We start from the raw sequence: 19,110 nt of genomic DNA, 5'->3' as shown, positions 1-19,110 counted from the left end.
TCGAAGAATGAAGTGGACCTATAGTACTTTTATTTCTTTCGGGATGCGCTAATGATAACCTGACTTTTCATATCTCAACATTACTAGTGCCTCAATGATATGATAAATGTGAAAAAATTTGTGTGTTTGTTTGAAGCTAGAAAACAATAATAACTTACTATTTATTTTATTTGCACCAAATAATAAATATCGTTCTATTAACAATATGTTTAATAACCTCACATGCTGGTGGACACGAGCATGTTTTAGTTTGTCTCCACATTCATGGAGTGGGCAACCTACAGTCATTGCGCATGTGCGTGCTACTGCAACTGCGACAGTAAGTTTCTATGGTCTTTATGAGTAATACAGTCACTACAACTAACTCTGTCTCACTACTTAATATCAGTAGAGCCTAAGTCCTGGTAAAGAATTGGAACAGGAGAGAGAACTCGCTATTATATTGTGTGTTTAATAATATTACAAAACTTGAATTCCAGAAATAAAACAGAAGTCTCCAGAGATCGGTACTTACCATCTGGTCTCTCAGTTTAAGAGACACGTAAGTTTTTAAAATCAGCACATTTTGTGTAACATTTATTACAATCAACCAGATACTTTAAGATGAAAAATAGTTCTTGAAGTGATCACATAAAATATCAATAGTTGAGGATTAGGCTTACTTAGATGGAAGTTAGGTTAACTAACTGGTCAGTGTAACAACATTAAATGAAAGTTACTTGTTGTTAGGTTAATTAACCAGTCAGTGTAACAATATTAAATAAAAGTTACTAGTTGTTAGGTTAACTAACCAGTCAGTGTAAGAACATTAAATAAAAATTACTAGTTGTTAGGTTACCTAACACGTCAGTGTAATAACATTAAATAAAAGTTACTAGTTGTTAGGTTAACTAACCAGTCAGTGTAAGAACATTAAATAAAAGTTACTAGTTTTTAGGTTAATTAGCTCGTTAGTGTAACAACATTAAATAAAAGTTACTAGTTGTTAGGTTAACTAACCAGTCAGTGTAACAATATTAAATAAAAGTTACTAGTTGTTAGGTTAACTAACCAGTCAGTGTAACAACATTAAATGAAAGTTACTAGTTGTTAGGTTAACTAACCAGTCAGTGTAACAATATTAAATGAAAGTTACTAGTTGTTAGGTTAACTAACCATTCAGTGTAAGAACATGAAATGAAAGTTACTAGTTGTTAGATTAACTAACCAGTCAGTGTAACAACATTAAATGAAAGTTACTAGTTGTTAGATTAACTAACCAGTCAGTGTAACAATATTAAATAAAAGTTACTAGTTGTTAAGTTAACTAATCAGTCAGTGTAAGAACATTAAATAAAAATTACTAGTTGTTAGGTTAACTAACCAGTCAGTGTAATAACATTAAATAAAAGTTACTAGTTGTTAGGTTAACTAACCAGTCAGTGTAAGAACATTAAATAAAAGTTACTAGTTTTTAGGTTAATTAGCTCGTAAGTGTAACAACATTAAATAAAAGTTACTAGTTGTTAGGTTAACTAACCAGTCAGTGTAACAATATTAAATAAAAATTACTAGTTGTTAGGTTAACTAACCAGTCAGTGTAACAACATTAAATGAAAGTTACTAGTTGTTAGGATAACTAACCAGTCAGTGTAACAATATTAAATGAAAGTTACTAGTTGTTAGGTTAACTAACCATTCAGTGTAACAACATTAAATGAAAGTTACTTGTTGTGAGGTTAATTAACCAGTCAGTGTAACAATATTAAATAAAAGTTACTAGTTGTTAGGTTAACTAACCAGTCAGTGTAAGAACATTAAATAAAAATTACTAGTTGTTAGGTTACCTAACCAGTCAGTGTAATAACATTAAATAAAAGTTACTAGTTGTTAGGTTAACTAACCAGTCAGTGTAAGAACATTAAATAAAAGTTACTAGTTTTTAGGTTAATTAGCTTGTTAGTGTAACACCATTAAATAAAAGTTACTAGCTGTTAGGTTAACTAATCAGTCAGTGTAACAACATTAAATGAAAGTTACTAGTTGTCAGGTTAACTAACCAGTCAGTATAACAATATTAAATAAAAGTTACTAGTTGTTAGGTTAATTAGCTTGTTAGTGTAACAACATTAAATAAAAGTTACTAGTTGTTAGGTTAACTAACCAATCATTGTAATAACATTAAATAAAATGTTATAACCTAACTAGTTGTTAAATTAACTAACCAGTCAGTGTAATAACATTAAATAAAAGTTACTAGTTGTTAGGTTAACTAACCAGTCAGTGTAAGAACATTAAATAAAAGTTACTAGTTTTTAGGTTAATTAGCTCGTTAGTGTAACAACATTAAATAAAAGTTACTAGTTGTTAGGTTAACTAACCAGTCAGTGTAACAACATTAAATGAAAGTTACTAGTTGTTAGGTTAACTAACCAGTCAGTGTAACAATATTAAATGAAAGTTACTAGTTGTTAGGTTAACTAACCAGTCAGTGTAAGAACATGAAATGAAAGTTACTAGTTGTTAGATTAACTAACCAGTAAGTGTAACAACATTAAATGAAAGTTACTAGTTGTCAGATTAACTAACCAGTCAGTGTAACAATATTAAATAAAAGTTACTAGTTGTTTGGTTAACTAATCAGTCAGTGTAAGAACATTAAATAAAAATTACTAGTTGTTAGGTTAACTAACCAGTCAGTGTAAGAACATTAAATAAAAGTTACAAGTTGTTAGGTTAACTAACCAGTCAGTGTAAGAACATTAAATAAAAGTTACAAGTTGTTAGGTTAACTAACCAGTCAGTGTAAGAACATTAATTGAAAGTTACTAGTTGTCAGGTTAACTAACCAGTCAGTATAACAATATTAAATAAAAGTTACTAGTTGTTAGGTTAATTAGCTTGTTAGTGTAACAACATTAAATAAAAGTTACTAGTTGTTAGGTTAACTAACCAATCATTGTAATAACATTAAATAAAATGTTATAACCTAACTAATTGTTAGGTTAACTAACCAGTCAGTGTAACATTAAATGAAAATTACTCGTTGTTAGGTTAACTAACCAATCATTGTAATAACATTAAATAAAAGTTACTGTTTGTTAGGTTAACTAACCAGTCAGTGTAAGAATATTAAATAAAAGTTACTAGTTGTTAGGTTAACTAACCAGTCAGTGTAATAACATTAAATGAAAGTTACTGTTTGTTAGGTTAACTAACCAGTCAGTGTAACAACATTAAATAAAAGTTACTAGTTTCAGGTTAATTAGCTTGTTAGTGTAACAACATTAAATAAAAGTTACTGTTTGTTAGGTTAACTAACCAGTCAGTGTAACAACATTAAATGAAAGTTACTAGTTGTCAGGTTAACTAACCAGTCAGTATAACAATATTAAATAAAAGTTACTAGTTGTTAGGTTAACTAACCAGTCAGTGTAACAATATTAAATAAAAGTTACTAGTTGTTAGGTTAACTTACCAATCATTGTAATAACATTAAATAAAAGTTACTGTTTGTTAGGTTAACTAACCAGTCAGTGTAACAACATTAAATGAAAGTTACTAGTTGTTAGGTTAACTAACCAGTCAGTGTAACAATATTAAATAAAAGTTACTAGTTGTTAGGTTAACTAACCAGTCAGTGTAACAATAAATAAAAATTACTAGCTGCTAGGATAACTAACCAGTCAGTGTAACAACATTAAATAAAAGTTACAAGTTGTTAGGTTAACTAACCAGTCAGTGTAAGAACATTAAATAAAATGTTATAACCTAACTAGTTGTTAAATTAACTAACCAGTCAGTGTAATAACATTAAATAAAAGTTACTAGTTGTTAGGTTAACTAACCAGTCAGTGTAAGAACATTAAATAAAAGTTACTAGTTTTTAGGTTAATTAGCTCGTTAGTGTAACAACATTAAATAAAAGTTACTAGTTGTTAGGTTAACTAACCAGTCAGTGTAACAACATTAAATGAAAGTTACTAGTTGTTAGGTTAACTAACCAGTCAGTGTAACAATATTAAATGAAAGTTACTAGTTGTTAGGTTAACTAACCAGTCAGTGTAAGAACATGAAATGAAAGTTACTAGTTGTTAGATTAACTAACCAGTCAGTGTAACAACATTAAATGAAAGTTACTAGTTGTCAGATTAACTAACCAGTCAGTGTAACAATATTAAATAAAAGTTACTAGTTGTTTGGTTAACTAATCAGTCAGTGTAAGAACATTAAATAAAATTACTAGTTGTTAGGTTAACTAACCAGTCAGTGTAAGAACATTAAATAAAAGTTACAAGTTGTTAGGTTAACTAACCAGTCAGTGTAAGAACATTAAATAAAAGTTACAAGTTGTTAGGTTAACTAACCAGTCAGTGTAAGAACATTAATTGAAAGTTACTAGTTGTCAGGTTAACTAACCAGTCAGTATAACAATATTAAATAAAAGTTACTAGTTGTTAGGTTAATTAGCTTGTTAGTGTAACAACATTAAATAAAAGTTACTAGTTGTTAGGTTAACTAACCAATCATTGTAATAACATTAAATAAAATGTTATAACCTAACTAATTGTTAGGTTAACTAACCAGTCAGTGTAACATTAAATGAAAATTACTCGTTGTTAGGTTAACTAACCAATCATTGTAATAACATTAAATAAAAGTTACTGTTTGTTAGGTTAACTAACCAGTCAGTGTAAGAATATTAAATAAAAGTTACTAGTTGTTAGGTTAACTAACCAGTCAGTGTAATAACATTAAATGAAAGTTACTGTTTGTTAGGTTAACTAACCAGTCAGTGTAACAACATTAAATAAAAGTTACTAGTTTCAGGTTAATTAGCTTGTTAGTGTAACAACATTAAATAAAAGTTACTGTTTGTTAGGTTAACTAACCAGTCAGTGTAACAACATTAAATGAAAGTTACTAGTTGTCAGGTTAACTAACCAGTCAGTATAACAATATTAAATAAAAGTTACTAGTTGTTAGGTTAACTAACCAGTCAGTGTAACAATATTAAATAAAAGTTACTAGTTGTTAGGTTAACTTACCAATCATTGTAATAACATTAAATAAAAGTTACTGTTTGTTAGGTTAACTAACCAGTCAGTGTAACAACATTAAATGAAAGTTACTAGTTGTTAGGTTAACTAACCAGTCAGTGTAACAATATTAAATAAAAGTTACTAGTTGTTAGGTTAACTAACCAGTCAGTGTAACAATAAATAAAAATTACTAGCTGCTAGGATAACTAACCAGTCAGTGTAACAACATTAAATAAAAGTTACTTCTTCTCAGGTTAACTAACCAGTCAGTGTAATAACATTAATTAAAAGTTACCAGTTGTTATGTTAACTAACCAGTCAGTGTAAGAACATTAAATAAAAGGTACTGTTTGTTAGGTTAGCAACTAGTCAGTGTAACAAATTTAAATAAATGTTTGTACTTATTAAGTTAAGAAATGTGTGTACACTTAATGATGAGAAATTTCCAAATTTTTGTACATGCTAGCTGTATAATTGTGTTTGGTTAATATAAATTTCGACTTTTATAAATCGTTGAATGTATTCTACGTTATTGTCTTTTTCAAGAACAAACTCGAATCGTCTTTTCCACGATGGCTGAGCTACAAGAGGCTTTAATAACCTCAAATAGCGCGGGTTGAGGAAGTAATGTTTCTTCCAAATATGGCTACTGTAAAAAGTAATGGTACGACTTGCGATGATCGTTTCTCTGTTCAGAACAACCAGAAACATTTACTGAATCCCAGTCAGAGAGACTTGGAAGAGTTACAAGTTCTGGAAAATGGTGTCCCTGCAACTCCGTCTCTGCGAAGCAGTGTCTGCTCAGAAATAGTGCGGATTGAACAGATGGCGGAAGATGGTAGCAAGAGTGTTGGGAGATTTGTGAGGAGGCTCCAGGTAAGTGGCAGTAGTGAATATATGTTTGTCATTGTTATATAAAACTAACGACAATTGGACGAAAGCGATAAACAAGTACGCTAAATGTTAAAAATGATTATTTATAACTAATTTTATATTTTTTGAAAGCACGTTTGAATATAAATAGAATGTTGTACACCAGACGTATTAAAGTGTTCGAGTTAACCAAGACAAACTGGGTCAGGTTGTAATTCCAGAAATAAAAGTATTAGGAATAAGGAAGGCATTCTTATGTGAGTCTCCCGTATGATGAACTTTAGGGTTAAGATAAATTATATATTCTTATTTGAGTCTCTCGTATGAGGAACTTTAGGGTTAAGATAAACTATATATTCTTATGTGAGTCTCCCGTATGATGAACTTTAGGGTTAAGATAAATTATATATTCTTATTTGAGTCTCTCGTATGAGGAACTTTAGGGTTAAGATAAACTATATATTCTTATGTGAGTCTCCCGTATGAGGAACTTTATGATTAAGATAAACTATATATTCTTATGTGAGTCTCCCGTATGAGGAACTTTATGGTTAAGATAAACTATATATTCTTATGTGAGTCTCCCGTATGATGAACTTTAGGGTTAAGAGAAACTATATATTCTTATGTGAGTCTCCCGTATGAGGAACTTTATGGTTAACATAAACTATATATTCTTATGTGAGTCTCCCGTATGATGAACTTTAGGGTTAAGATAAACTATATATTCTTGGGTGAGTCTCCCGTATAAAAATGTTGGTATTTGGGAAACAACATATACTTGGGTGAGTATCCTGTATAAAGAATATTAGGTTTAGGAGAGCAACATATAATTGAGTGAGTCCCTTGTATAAAGAATGTTAGGTTCAGGGAAACAACATATAATTGGGCGAGTCTCCTGTATAAGATTCTCAGCTGTGCATAAAAAAGTAATAGGTTTACGAAAACCTAATTTCGCAATATTAAAATTTCAGCTATACCAAGCATTAGGGTTAAGAGTTTGTTTGTTGAATTTTTCGCAAAAGTACTTGAGAACTGTTTACACCAGTCGTTCCTAATTCATTCTGTAATCTTATAATATGTATTAATACAACACATTCATTCTGCAATCTTACAATAGGTATTAATACAACACATTCATTCTGTAATCTTATAATATCTACTAAAAAAAACATTCATTCTGTAATCTTATAATATCTACTAAAAAAACACATTCATTCTGTAATCTTATAATATCTTTTAATACAACACATTCATTCTGTAATCTTATGATAGGTATTAATACAGCATATTCATTTTGTAATCTCATAATATGTATTAATACAACACATTCATTCTGTAATTTTATAATATGTATTAATACAACACATTCATTCTGTAATCTTATAATATGTATTAATACAACACATTATTCTGTAATCTTATAATAGGTATTAATACAGCACATTCATTTTGTAATCTCATAATATGTATTAATACAACACATTCATTCTGTAATCTTATAATATGTATTAATACAACACATTCATTCTGTAATCTTATAATATGTATTAATACAACACATTCATTTTGTAATCTTATAATATGTATTAATACAACACATTCATTCTGCAATATAATATGTATTAATACAACACATTCATTCTGTTATCATATAATAGGTATTAATACAACACATTCATTCTGCAATCTCATAATAGGTATTAATACAACACATTTATTCCGTAATCTTATAATATGTATTAATACAACACATTCATTGTGTAATCTCATAATTTGTATTAATACAACACATTCATTTTGTAATCTTATAATATGTATTAATACAACACATTCATTCTGTAATCTTATAATATGTATTAATACAACACATTCATTTTGTAATCTTATAATATGTACTAATACAACACATTCATTCTGTAATATAATATGTATTAATCCAACACATTCATTTTGTAATCTTATAATATGTACTAATACAACACATTCATTCTGTAATATAATATATATTAATACAACACATTAATTGTGTAATCTTATAATATGTATTAATACAACACATTCATTCTGTAATCTTTTAATATGTATTGATACAACACATTCATTCTGTAATCTTATAATATCTATTAATACAACACATTCATTCTGCAATCTTACAATATGTATTAATACAACACATTCTTTCTGTAATCTTATAATGTGTATTGATACAACACATTCATTCTGTAATCTTATAATATGTATTAATACAACACATTCATTCTGTAATCTTATAATATGTATTAATACAACACATTCATTCTGTAATCTTATAATGTGAATTGATACAACACATTCATTCTGTAATCTTATAATATGTATTAATACAACACATTCATTCTGTAATCTTATAATGTGTATTGATAAAACACATTCATTCTGTAATCTTATAATATCTATTAATACAACACATTCATTCTGCAATCTTATAATATGTATTAATACAACACATTCATTCTGCAATCTTACAATATGTATTAATACAACACATTCTTTCTGTAATCTTATAATGTGTATTGATACAACACATTCATTCTGTAATCTTATAATATGTATTAATACAACACATTCATTCTGTAATCTTATAATAGGTATTAATACAGCACATTCATTTTGTAATCTCATAATAGGTATTAATACAGCACATTCATTTTGTAATCTCATAATATGTATTAATACAACACATTCATTCTGTAATTTTATAATATGTATTAATACAACACATTCATTCTGTAATATTATAATATGTATTAATACAACACATTATTCTGTAATCTTATAATAGGTATTAATACAGCACATTCATTTTGTAATCTCATAATATGTATTACTACAACACATTCATTCTGTAATCTTATAATATGTATTAATACAACACATTCATTCTGTAATCTTATAATATGTATTAATACAACACATTCATTTTGTAATCTCATAATATGTATTAATACAACACATTCATTCTGTAATCTTATAATATGTATTAATACAACACATTCATTCTGTAATCTTATAATATGTATTAATACAACACATTCATTCTGTAATCTTATAATATCTACTAAAAGAACACATTCATTCTGTAATCTTATAATATGTATTAATACAACACATTCATTCTGCAATCTTATAATATGTATTAATACAACACATTCATTCTGTAATCTTATAATATGTACTAATACAACACATTCATTCTGTAATCATATAATAGGTATTAATACAGCACATTCATTTTGTAATCTCATAATATGTATTAATACAACACATTCATTCTGTAATCTTATAATATGTATTAGTACAACACATTCATTTTGTAATCTTATAATATGTACTAATACAACACATTCATTCTGTAATATAATATGTATTTATACAACACATTCATTCTGTAATCTCATAATAGGTATTAATACAACACATTCATTTTGTAATCTCATAATATGTATTAGTACAACACATTCATTCTGGTAACCTCTTATTGTTCTAATGTGTTCTTTCGTTTAGTGGGTTCTTTTAAATTATTTGGAGTCCAGTTCACCTAACGACAAGCAACTTGTTTTTCCTTCCTTAACGTTTGCAGGCCCGGTGCGTCCAAGCGCGTTGAGGCGTTCGTCTCGTTATCCGCGGGTTCGAATCCCGGTTGCGCCAAACATGCTCACTCTTTTAGCCGTGGGGGCGTTATAATGTGACGTTCAATCCCACTATTCGTTTGTAAAAGAGTAGCCCAAGAGTAGGCGGTGGGTGGTGATGACCAGCTGCCTTCGCTCCAGTCTTACACTGCTAAATTAGGGACGGCTAGCGCAGATAGCCCTCGAGTAGCTTTGTACGAAATTCAAAAACAAAACAAAAAACTATTACTAGTAAATAACTGTAGGCCTAAGGCCAAAATCATGTTTTTGACTTTAAACAGAAATTTACTAACTGATGGTACTACGACTAACACACAAATAAACTTACTTGTATAATTTCTCGGCGATCGCTCGAAAAGCTGAAAATTTGCGATACCTGACAATTATTTGACTATTTATTAACTTCTAAACGATTGAACAAACTGAAAAGTGATTCAGTGCTTCACACCAATGTTCTTGTTTCTAGATATTTCGCAAAGTTACTCGATTATTAATATTCAGAAACACTTTAGACATTTTCAGATCAATAAACTGTGTTGATCACCGTGTTTATAGCTTTCTATAACTAAAATAAGACGTTAGAACTTACAAAATGATTTAAGTCTTTTCTATATAGGGTTGAACTCTGGTTAATCACTGGATAATTTAACCTGGCAAGAAAACCCCCAGGAAAGATTAGGCCTGAGATAAAAATAACTCTTCTCAATTACGTAAGATGTAAACTTTTAATAACTTCTAAGATATTGACAAATGGACCAAAAAGTACAATGTACCCGCAGCAATGAAAACTGCGCGCGCGTACCGAACTGCCATCGTTCAGTTTAGACGGTTTGTTTAATCATGGACATCTGTCTTTGGTTTACCATCTCGCCATAGTAGCGCAATGAAACTAAATAAAAAACAAAACAAAACATATTTACGTAGGCGTGTACAGCAGGTCTCTTGCCTAGGGGAATCTGCTATGCTCGCTTACAAGTAAAAGCTTATTTTATCAATGTTAAGAAATTAATACATTACGCTGGTAATTGTGTAATGGCATTACATTCTTCCCTTACCACAAGATCTTTGCACAATAAGTGGTCAAACCTACACTTCCACTAACAAGTGTTACCATTACAAAACTGTCTCTTCCACGTAAGAGCGGTTTGTTGTTAGAGAATTCCATTTTATAGGTACAATGCTATAGTTGATGTATTTAAGAAACGATCCCTTGTTGTCTGTACAAATGTAGCGTATGAGATATTTATTGTTTTCACTGTTCGTTATGGAATATGGACGAAGTTGATGAAAAGTAATTGATTTCCATCTATTCTACACACAATAATATGTACATTAGTGTCTTGACACTAAGACACTAGTATGATGATTGGGGATTTCCTAAAATGTATACTTTAGGTAAGTTTTAGTATTTCAGAGATTCTCGAGTGAATAGACCAGCGGTTCCCAACCAAGGGTGCGAGATAACATTTCAGTTTTTTGTTTGTTTATATTAAGGGTACTGTCCTATATATTCAAAAATATATAGTGCCACACTTTGCAAAACTCGTAATAAATAAACACGAACAAAAGAGTCATTAATTTTAAATTGGCTTATGAATATTTGAACATTTCAAAGAAATTCCATTTCATGCATGTATGAACGTTTATATTTTGTTGGCCATGTAGGGTTTATGCAACTTTTAGTTTGTTGTAATATTTTTTCTTTTCGAAATGTTTATATATCATTAAAAACTAATTATAAAAATTTGTTTTGGCCACCTTCACCCTTATTTTTAAATAAATAATTACTGTGAAAGGTGCGAGAACATATTAAGTTTGTTTAGGGGTGCAGGGCATAAAAAAGGTTGGGAACCACTGGTATAGACCTAGTTATGTGAATTCTACCAACTGTGTGAAATTCTTTGTAACAGTGACAAATGTTCGAAGTTTTTATAAAACACACAAATGTATGAAGTTATTTATAAAACTAACAAATATGTGAAATTCTTTGTAACATTGACAAATGTTCGAAATTCTTTATAAAACACACAAATGTATGAAGTTATTTATAAAACTAACAAATATGTGAAATTCTTTGTAACATTGACAAATGTTCGAAGTTCTTTATAAAACACACAAATGTTCGAAGTTCTTTATAAAACACACAAATGTTCGAAGTTCTTTATAAAACACACAAATGTATGAAGTTATTTATAAAACTAACAAATGTGAGAAATTCTTTATAACAGTGACAAATGTTTGAAGTTCTTTATAAAACACACAAATGTATGAAGTTATTTATAAAACTAACAAATGTGTGAAATTCTTTATAACAGTGACAAATGTTTGAAGTTCTTTATAAAACACACAAATGTATGAAGTTATTTATAAAACTAACAAATGTGTGAAATTCTTTATAACAGTGACAAATGTTTGAAGTTCTTTATAAAACACACAAATGTATGAAGTTATTTATAAAACTAACAAATGTGTGAAATTCTTTATAACAGTGACAAATGTTTGAAGTTCTTTATAAAACACACAAATGTATGAAGTTATTTATAAAACTAACAAATGTGTGAAGTTATTTATAAAACTAACAAATGTGTGAAGTTATTTATAAAACTAACAAATGTGTGAAGTTATTTATAAAACTAACAAATGTGTGAAGTTATTTATAAAACTAACAAATGTGTGAAATTCTTTATAACAGTGACAAATGTTTGAAGTTCTTTATAAAACACACAAATGTATGAAGTTATTTATAAAACTAACAAATGTGTGAAATTCTTTATAACATTGACAAATGTTCGAAGTTCTTTATAAAACACACAAATGTATGAAGTTATTTATAAAACTAACAAATATGTGAAATTCTTTATAACAGTGACAAATGTTTGAAGTTTTTTATAAAACACACAAATGTTTGAAGTTTTTTATAAAACACACAAATGTTTGAAGTTCTTTATAAAGTGACAAATGTTTGAAGTTATTTATAAAACAACAAATATGTGAAATTCTTTATAACAGTGACAAATGTTTGAAGTTTTTTATAAAACACACAAATGTTTGAAGTTCTTTATAAAACACACAAATGTATGAAGTTATTTATAAAACTAACAAATATGAAATTCTTTATAACATTGACAAATGTTTGAAGTTCTTTATAAAACACACAAATATTTGAAGTTCTTTATAAAACACACAAATGTAGGAAGTTATTTATAAAACTAACAAATATGTGAAATTCTTTATAACAGTGACAAATGTTTGAAGTTTTTTATAAAACACACAAATGTTTGAAGTTTTTTATAAAACACACAAATGTGTGAAATTCTTTATAATAGTGACAAATGTTTGAAGTTCTTTATAAAACACACAAATGTAAGAAGTTATTTATAAAACTAACAAATGTATGAAATTTTTTATAAAACTACAAATGTTTGACTTTAAAAACACAGAAATGTTTGAAGTTCTTTATAAAACACACAAATGTATGAAGTTATTTATAAAACTAACAAATGTGTGAAATTCTTTATAATAGTGACAAATGTTTGAAGTTCTTTATAAAACACACGAATGTGTGATGTTATTTATAAAAGTAACAGATGTATGAAGTTATTTATAAAAGTGACAAGTGTATGAAGTTATTAATAAAAGTGACAGATGTGTGAAATTATTTATAAAACTGACACATGTGTGAAGTTATTTATAAAAGTGACAAATGCATGAAGTTATAAAACTGACAAATGTGAGAGGTTATTTATAAAACTGACAAATCTGTGAGTTATTTATAAAACTGAGAAATATATATTGATTTATAAAAGTGATAAATGTATGAAGTTATTCATAAAACTGACAAATGTGTAAAGTTATTTTTAAAACTGGAAAATGTATGAAGCTCTTAAAAAATTGACAAATGTGTGAAGTTGTTTATAAAACTGGCAAATGTATGAAATTATTTATAAAACTGATAAGTGTGTGAAGTTAGTTATAAAACTGACAAATGTGTGAAACTAATACCAGGTGGTCAAACAGTGGGCTTCTGGGAAAAGACAGATTAAACAGCCAGATCGTCCAGATTCTTTTCTAGAAAAGTTTGCTATGGGTCAAATGACCATTGGTCAAGAAGAAGAAAACAGCAGATTCTGGTGTGGAAGGTAATGTAGATATAGTTTGACTGCTTTTTAGAGCAGATTTCATACCACATCGTTGTACTTGGCTTCTTACATAACTTGTGTACCCCAATACCATACATAACCTATTTAGCCATGAAAGATACGAGTTAATACATAACCTGTGTATCTCACCAGGACACCTTGTTTAGTACTCATATAACGCAGCTTTTTGTTTAGACGTTCACACTGTTACTGTTCATCAGTATCGTGAAGTAGCGTTTCGTGAAAAGGTATCCACTGCTTCTGGTGTCTTATTTAAAAATATCGTAAGTCAGTGTTTTGTGTGAAGGCAAACATTGCTACTGGTGCCTTATTTCAACAATATCGTGAAGTCAGTGTTTCGTTTAAAGGCAAACACTGCTACTCGTGCCTTATTTCAACAATAACGTGAGGTCAACGTTTCGTTTAAAGGCAAGCACTGCTACTGGTGCCTTGTTTCAACAATATCGTGAGGTCAGCGTTTCGTTTAAAGGCAAACGCTGCTACTCGTGCCTTATTTCAACAATAACGTGAGGTCAGCGTTTCGTTTAAGAGATATCCGCTTTCTCTGGTACCATACATAAAAAGATCGTGTTATTAGTGATAAACATAAATAGTACCACACGACATAGCAGTTGTCATTTATAAACATTTTAATCATGTTACAGCTGTCCTTTATAAATATTTTAATCGTGTTACATGTGTCGTTTATGTTTTAATCATGTTACAGTTGTCGTTTATAAATATTTTAATCATGTTACAGTTGTCGTTTATAAATATTTTAATCATGTTACAGCTGTCGTTTATAAATGTTTTAATCATGTTAGAGCTGTCCTTTATAAATGTTTTAATCATGTTGCAGCTGTCAGTTATAAATATTTAATATTAACTATAAATCCGGTAGTTAAACAAATTGTTGTCTCAGATGATTAACTGCACATTAATGATTCTAATGAAACCAGAAACGTTGTCCCCACTTGTGTCTTACTTCTGTTAGGTTTCACTCTTTCGTGGTGGATCCAACTGGAAACCTTCACTACCGCTGGGTGTCTCTCATTACCGTGGCTGTTCTCTACAACACGATCTTTATCATCGGTCGCAGTGTATTCTGGGAGCTTCAGAACCTCGGACCTATCTTGTGGTACACGTTAGATTATGTGTGTGACACGCTGTATATAGTAGACATGGTATTTCAGGCAAGGACAGGTAAAGTCGTTGTTCTGTTCTACCTTCTTTCCAGAATTACTTTAGTCTCTCTTGTTTTTAGGCCATGACTGAGTTGGCGATGGATGGTGTTGACTAATTACCTAGTCTGTCACTTTTACTCTTTCGCGCAAACACAATAATGAATCAAACCTAGGTAATAGCGGTAATTCTGCAGGTTTATAACGCCTAAACCCGGATTTCGATACCAGTTAAGCATAGCACAGATAGTGCATTGGTCAGCTTGTGCTTTTCTAAACACAAAGACATATTTTGCGTTTTGTGGTAATGTATTTTACAAGGATGAAACAATGAATTTCTGTACACACACACACATATATATATATATACTTGTATAAATGCTTGTACTTAATGGAACATTAAATATTCAAGTCTGAACCTTGGTACCAACAAGTGTAACAAACTAATCGTAGATATCAACTGGTAGATGATGAATGAGACAAAATGACTCTTGTTGAACATTTGTCCATGACGTTGTTCAATGATTACACGAGGCCCAAGGTTGGACAACAGCGATTTATAAACATGAAGTGAGTGGAACATACTATGTGTTTTCAACAAAACAATAGTTTATCTCTGATTGCATGAAACCCACTTTTTAATAAAATAAAGCTAAAATACAGCTAATGAAAGGTATCCAATGTCTCGACAACTTATAATTATGACTTAACGAAACGTTGTAAATGTTGTATAAAGTTTCTTTCAATAGTCATTCAAGCTGTTTCCAAAATTTACTTTAATAAAATGAGGGTTCCATGTTATCAAAAATAAACTACTGTACTGTTGAAATACGTTCTCCCAAATAACTCAGTTCATTATGCTGTAAATCCATGTTGACTAATTTATTATTATATTTGCAAAATGTGCTTCCTTACTGAAGGTCCAAGGGTTTTTAAACTTAAAATTTGAATAATTTGTGCTTGTGTTCTAGGGTACTTAGAACAAGACCTCCTTATCCAAGACACCAAGAAATTGTTAACTAATTATACAAGATCCAAGGGTTTTAAACTTAAAATTTGAATAATTTGTTTCCGTTCCAGGGTACTTAGAACAAGGCCTCCTTGTCCAAGACACCAGGAAATTGTTAACTAATTATACAAGATCCAAGGGTTTTAAATTTGACGTTCTCAGCTTGCTTCCTACTGACATTCTTTACGCCATGGTCGGGATCACGTGCCATCAGCAGGTGCCCTGTTCAGTCATTGTACGCTTGAACAGGTTGTTTCGTTGGCACCGGATGCTCGAATTTTTTGACAGAACAGAGACAAGAACCAACTTCCCGTATGCCTTAAGAATAACCAAGCTTATATTCTACATACTGGTGATCATTCACTGGAACGCCTGTATCTATTTCTCCGTGAGCTACTACATTGGTTTCGGATCGGACGGTTGGGTTTACAAAAACGTGAGTGAACCCAAGTACAGCACGTTCCGCTACCAGTACATCTACTGTTTCTATTGGTCCACGCTGACGCTGACAACCATTGGTGAGGTTCCTGTTCCAGAAAGAGACATTGAATACCTTTTTGTCGTTATCGACTTCTTGGTCGGTGTTCTTATTTTCGCCACGATTGTTGGCAATGTTGGCAGCATGATTACCAATATGAATGCCGCCAGGGCAGAATTCCAGAACCGAATGGACAGCATCAAGCAATACATGGAGTTTAGGAAAGTCTCCAAGGATCTGGAGAACCGTGTTATCAAGTGGTTTGACTACTTGTGGACCAACAAACAGTCGCTGGACGAAGAAGCCATCACGTCAATGCTGCCGGACAAGCTGAAAGCTGAGATTGCCATCCACGTTCATCTTGATATATTGAAGCGGGTCAAACTATTTCAGGACTGTGAACCGGGACTTCTTGTCCAGCTGGTCCTCAAACTCCGGTTGCAGGTGTTCAGTCCAGGAGATTATATCTGTCGCAAAGGAGATGTGGGTAAAGAAATGTACATTGTAAAACGAGGTAGGTTAAGTGTGGTTGGTGACGACGGAAAACTGTGCTTGCCACCCTGAGTGATGGAAGTGTGTTTGGTGAACTGAGTATTTTAAACATAACTGGTATGAAAACAGGAAACAGGAGGACGGCCAATGTCCGCAGTGTCGGCTACTCAGACCTGTTCTGCCTTTCTAAGGAGGACCTCTGGGACGTGCTGAAGGAATATCCCGAAGCCCAGAAACTGCTGATCGAACGGGGCAAGCAGATCCTCTTAAAGGATGGACTTCTGGATGAAGAACAGCTTAGAGCTACCGAGCAAGAACAGGAAAACCTAGAACGTCGATGTACCCTGCTTGAGCTAGGACTAAACAACCTTCAAACACGGTTCGCTCATCTTCTGGCTGAATACACCACCTACCAGCAAAAGGTGAAACGTCGAATTACTCGTCTCGAGAAGGTAGTCTACCCTGGGAACCCAGACAATGATGGCGGTTACACAAGTGACCACAGTGGAACAAACAGAAGCTATGTCGACCCTCGTGGGTCAAGTCACGACAGTAGGTTTAGTGACGCTCAGAATAGCAGTAAAAAAAGTCACACTATTCATATCGAACACGACTATCGTGACTGTGAAAATCGTGTGAAAGGTCACAGTAGTAGTCACAGGAATAGTCCCATCAATCAGAACAGGAGATTCACGGTAACAACGAAAGTGGAGAAAACAACAACAATGGTTCTAGTCAATCTTACTCGGAGAATGTAAAAATCGCTGGTCACGAAGACAACCAGGGGGCAGAAAACGTTACAAATACAGTAAGTCCACCCTTGATAGCTAATCATCCAATCGAATGTCACGTTGGAAAAAATAGCCCAATAGAAGAATCAGAAATCTATAAAAACCATGACCGAACAAGTAGTGACCGCTCGGACTAATAAACTTATTGTCTTAGTCTCTCATAAGTTTTCTCTCCGTTTTCAGAATTAAGTGGTAATATCAGAAAAGAAGTCAGTGAACAAACAAAGCAGTTCTGAGAGAACAAAAGTTAATCAGAAGTTTCTAGTGGAATCAACAAAACGATTGGTAAAGGAAACGTCAAAGAACTAGTGCTAAAGTAAAAAAAATAATAAAGAAGTCAGTAATAGTCATTAAAAAAGTTAGTGCTGTAAATACTGAAGTCAAAAAACTGGAGACAGCAATAAACTTGACGGTCTCGATAAAAACCTTCACACACCAAAAAGACGTCAGGTGTTACTACAACAAATAAACACGACTTTTAATACAACAGTGATGAGAAATAAATTATTAACCGATAACATAACAGCTCTCACTAACGGCTGTGGAACGAGTCACGTCACAGATAATTTGTAATCAAACCAAATACGACTCTATGGAAACGGGTAGCATCGATACATTTATAATTTTTAACAATAAAGCCAGAGATGGTGTTGACGGGAAGAGCCGGATTGGCTAAAACCAGTTAGATTTGTCACAATACCGTCCACTGAAGTTGTATTGAAACAACTGAGTAAAGAGACACTGATATTGGTTTTGGTAACATATATATATATACACACATATCATTATTTTAAGATACAGGATTGAAAAGTACATGTTTTGTACTAAAACTGAAATCTAATACTTTTTCACTTAAATATTTGTAGAAAAAATTATATATTTGTTTGTTTTGGTTGTAATTATTCATGCGTAATAAAATAATTTGCTACTTACGGTATCCAAATAAATAAGTTGTAAGTTACAGAAATGGTATTGTTTCTTTCTTCTGTTGATAATAACATAACAAACTGTGTTGTAAGTTACACAAATAGTACTGTTTCTATCTTCTGTTCATACTAACATAAACTGTGTTGTATGTTACACAAATAGTACTGTTCCTATCTTCTGTTGATAATAACATAACAAACTGTGTTGTATGTTACACAAATAGTACTGTTTCTATCTTCTGTTCATACTAACATAAACTGTGTTGTATGTTACACAAATAGTACTGTTCCTATCTTCTGTTGATAATAACATAACAAACTGTGTTGTACGTTACACAAATAGTACTGTTTCTATCTTCTGTTCATACTAACATAACAAACTGTGTTGTAAGTTACACAAATAGTACTGTTTCTATCTTCTGTTCATACTAACATAACAAACTGTGTTGTATGTTACACAAATAGTACTGTTTCTATCTTCTGTTCATACTAACATAAACTGTGTTGTATGTTACACAAATAGTACTGT

The 19,110-nt window shown here is 30.9% G+C and overlaps 1 pseudogene across 1 annotated transcript; it reads left to right on the top strand.

Annotated features, from left to right (window-relative positions):
- The first annotated feature begins 219 nt into the window (after positions 1-219).
- Positions 220-17,622, top strand: LOC143227928 (cyclic nucleotide-gated channel alpha-3-like; annotated as a pseudogene). The gene is made up of 5 exons (XR_013015132.1): positions 220-541; positions 5,568-5,897; positions 13,571-13,704; positions 14,699-14,907; positions 15,966-17,622. The product of XR_013015132.1 is annotated as a cyclic nucleotide-gated channel alpha-3-like (transcript).
- Positions 17,623-19,110: the final 1,488 nt, after the last annotated feature.

This window comes from Tachypleus tridentatus, chromosome 10 (assembly GCF_004210375.1).
Source record: "Tachypleus tridentatus isolate NWPU-2018 chromosome 10, ASM421037v1, whole genome shotgun sequence".
Classification (NCBI taxonomy): Eukaryota; Metazoa; Arthropoda; class Merostomata; order Xiphosura; family Limulidae; genus Tachypleus; species Tachypleus tridentatus.
This window is presented reverse-complemented; position numbering and strand designations above follow the sequence as displayed.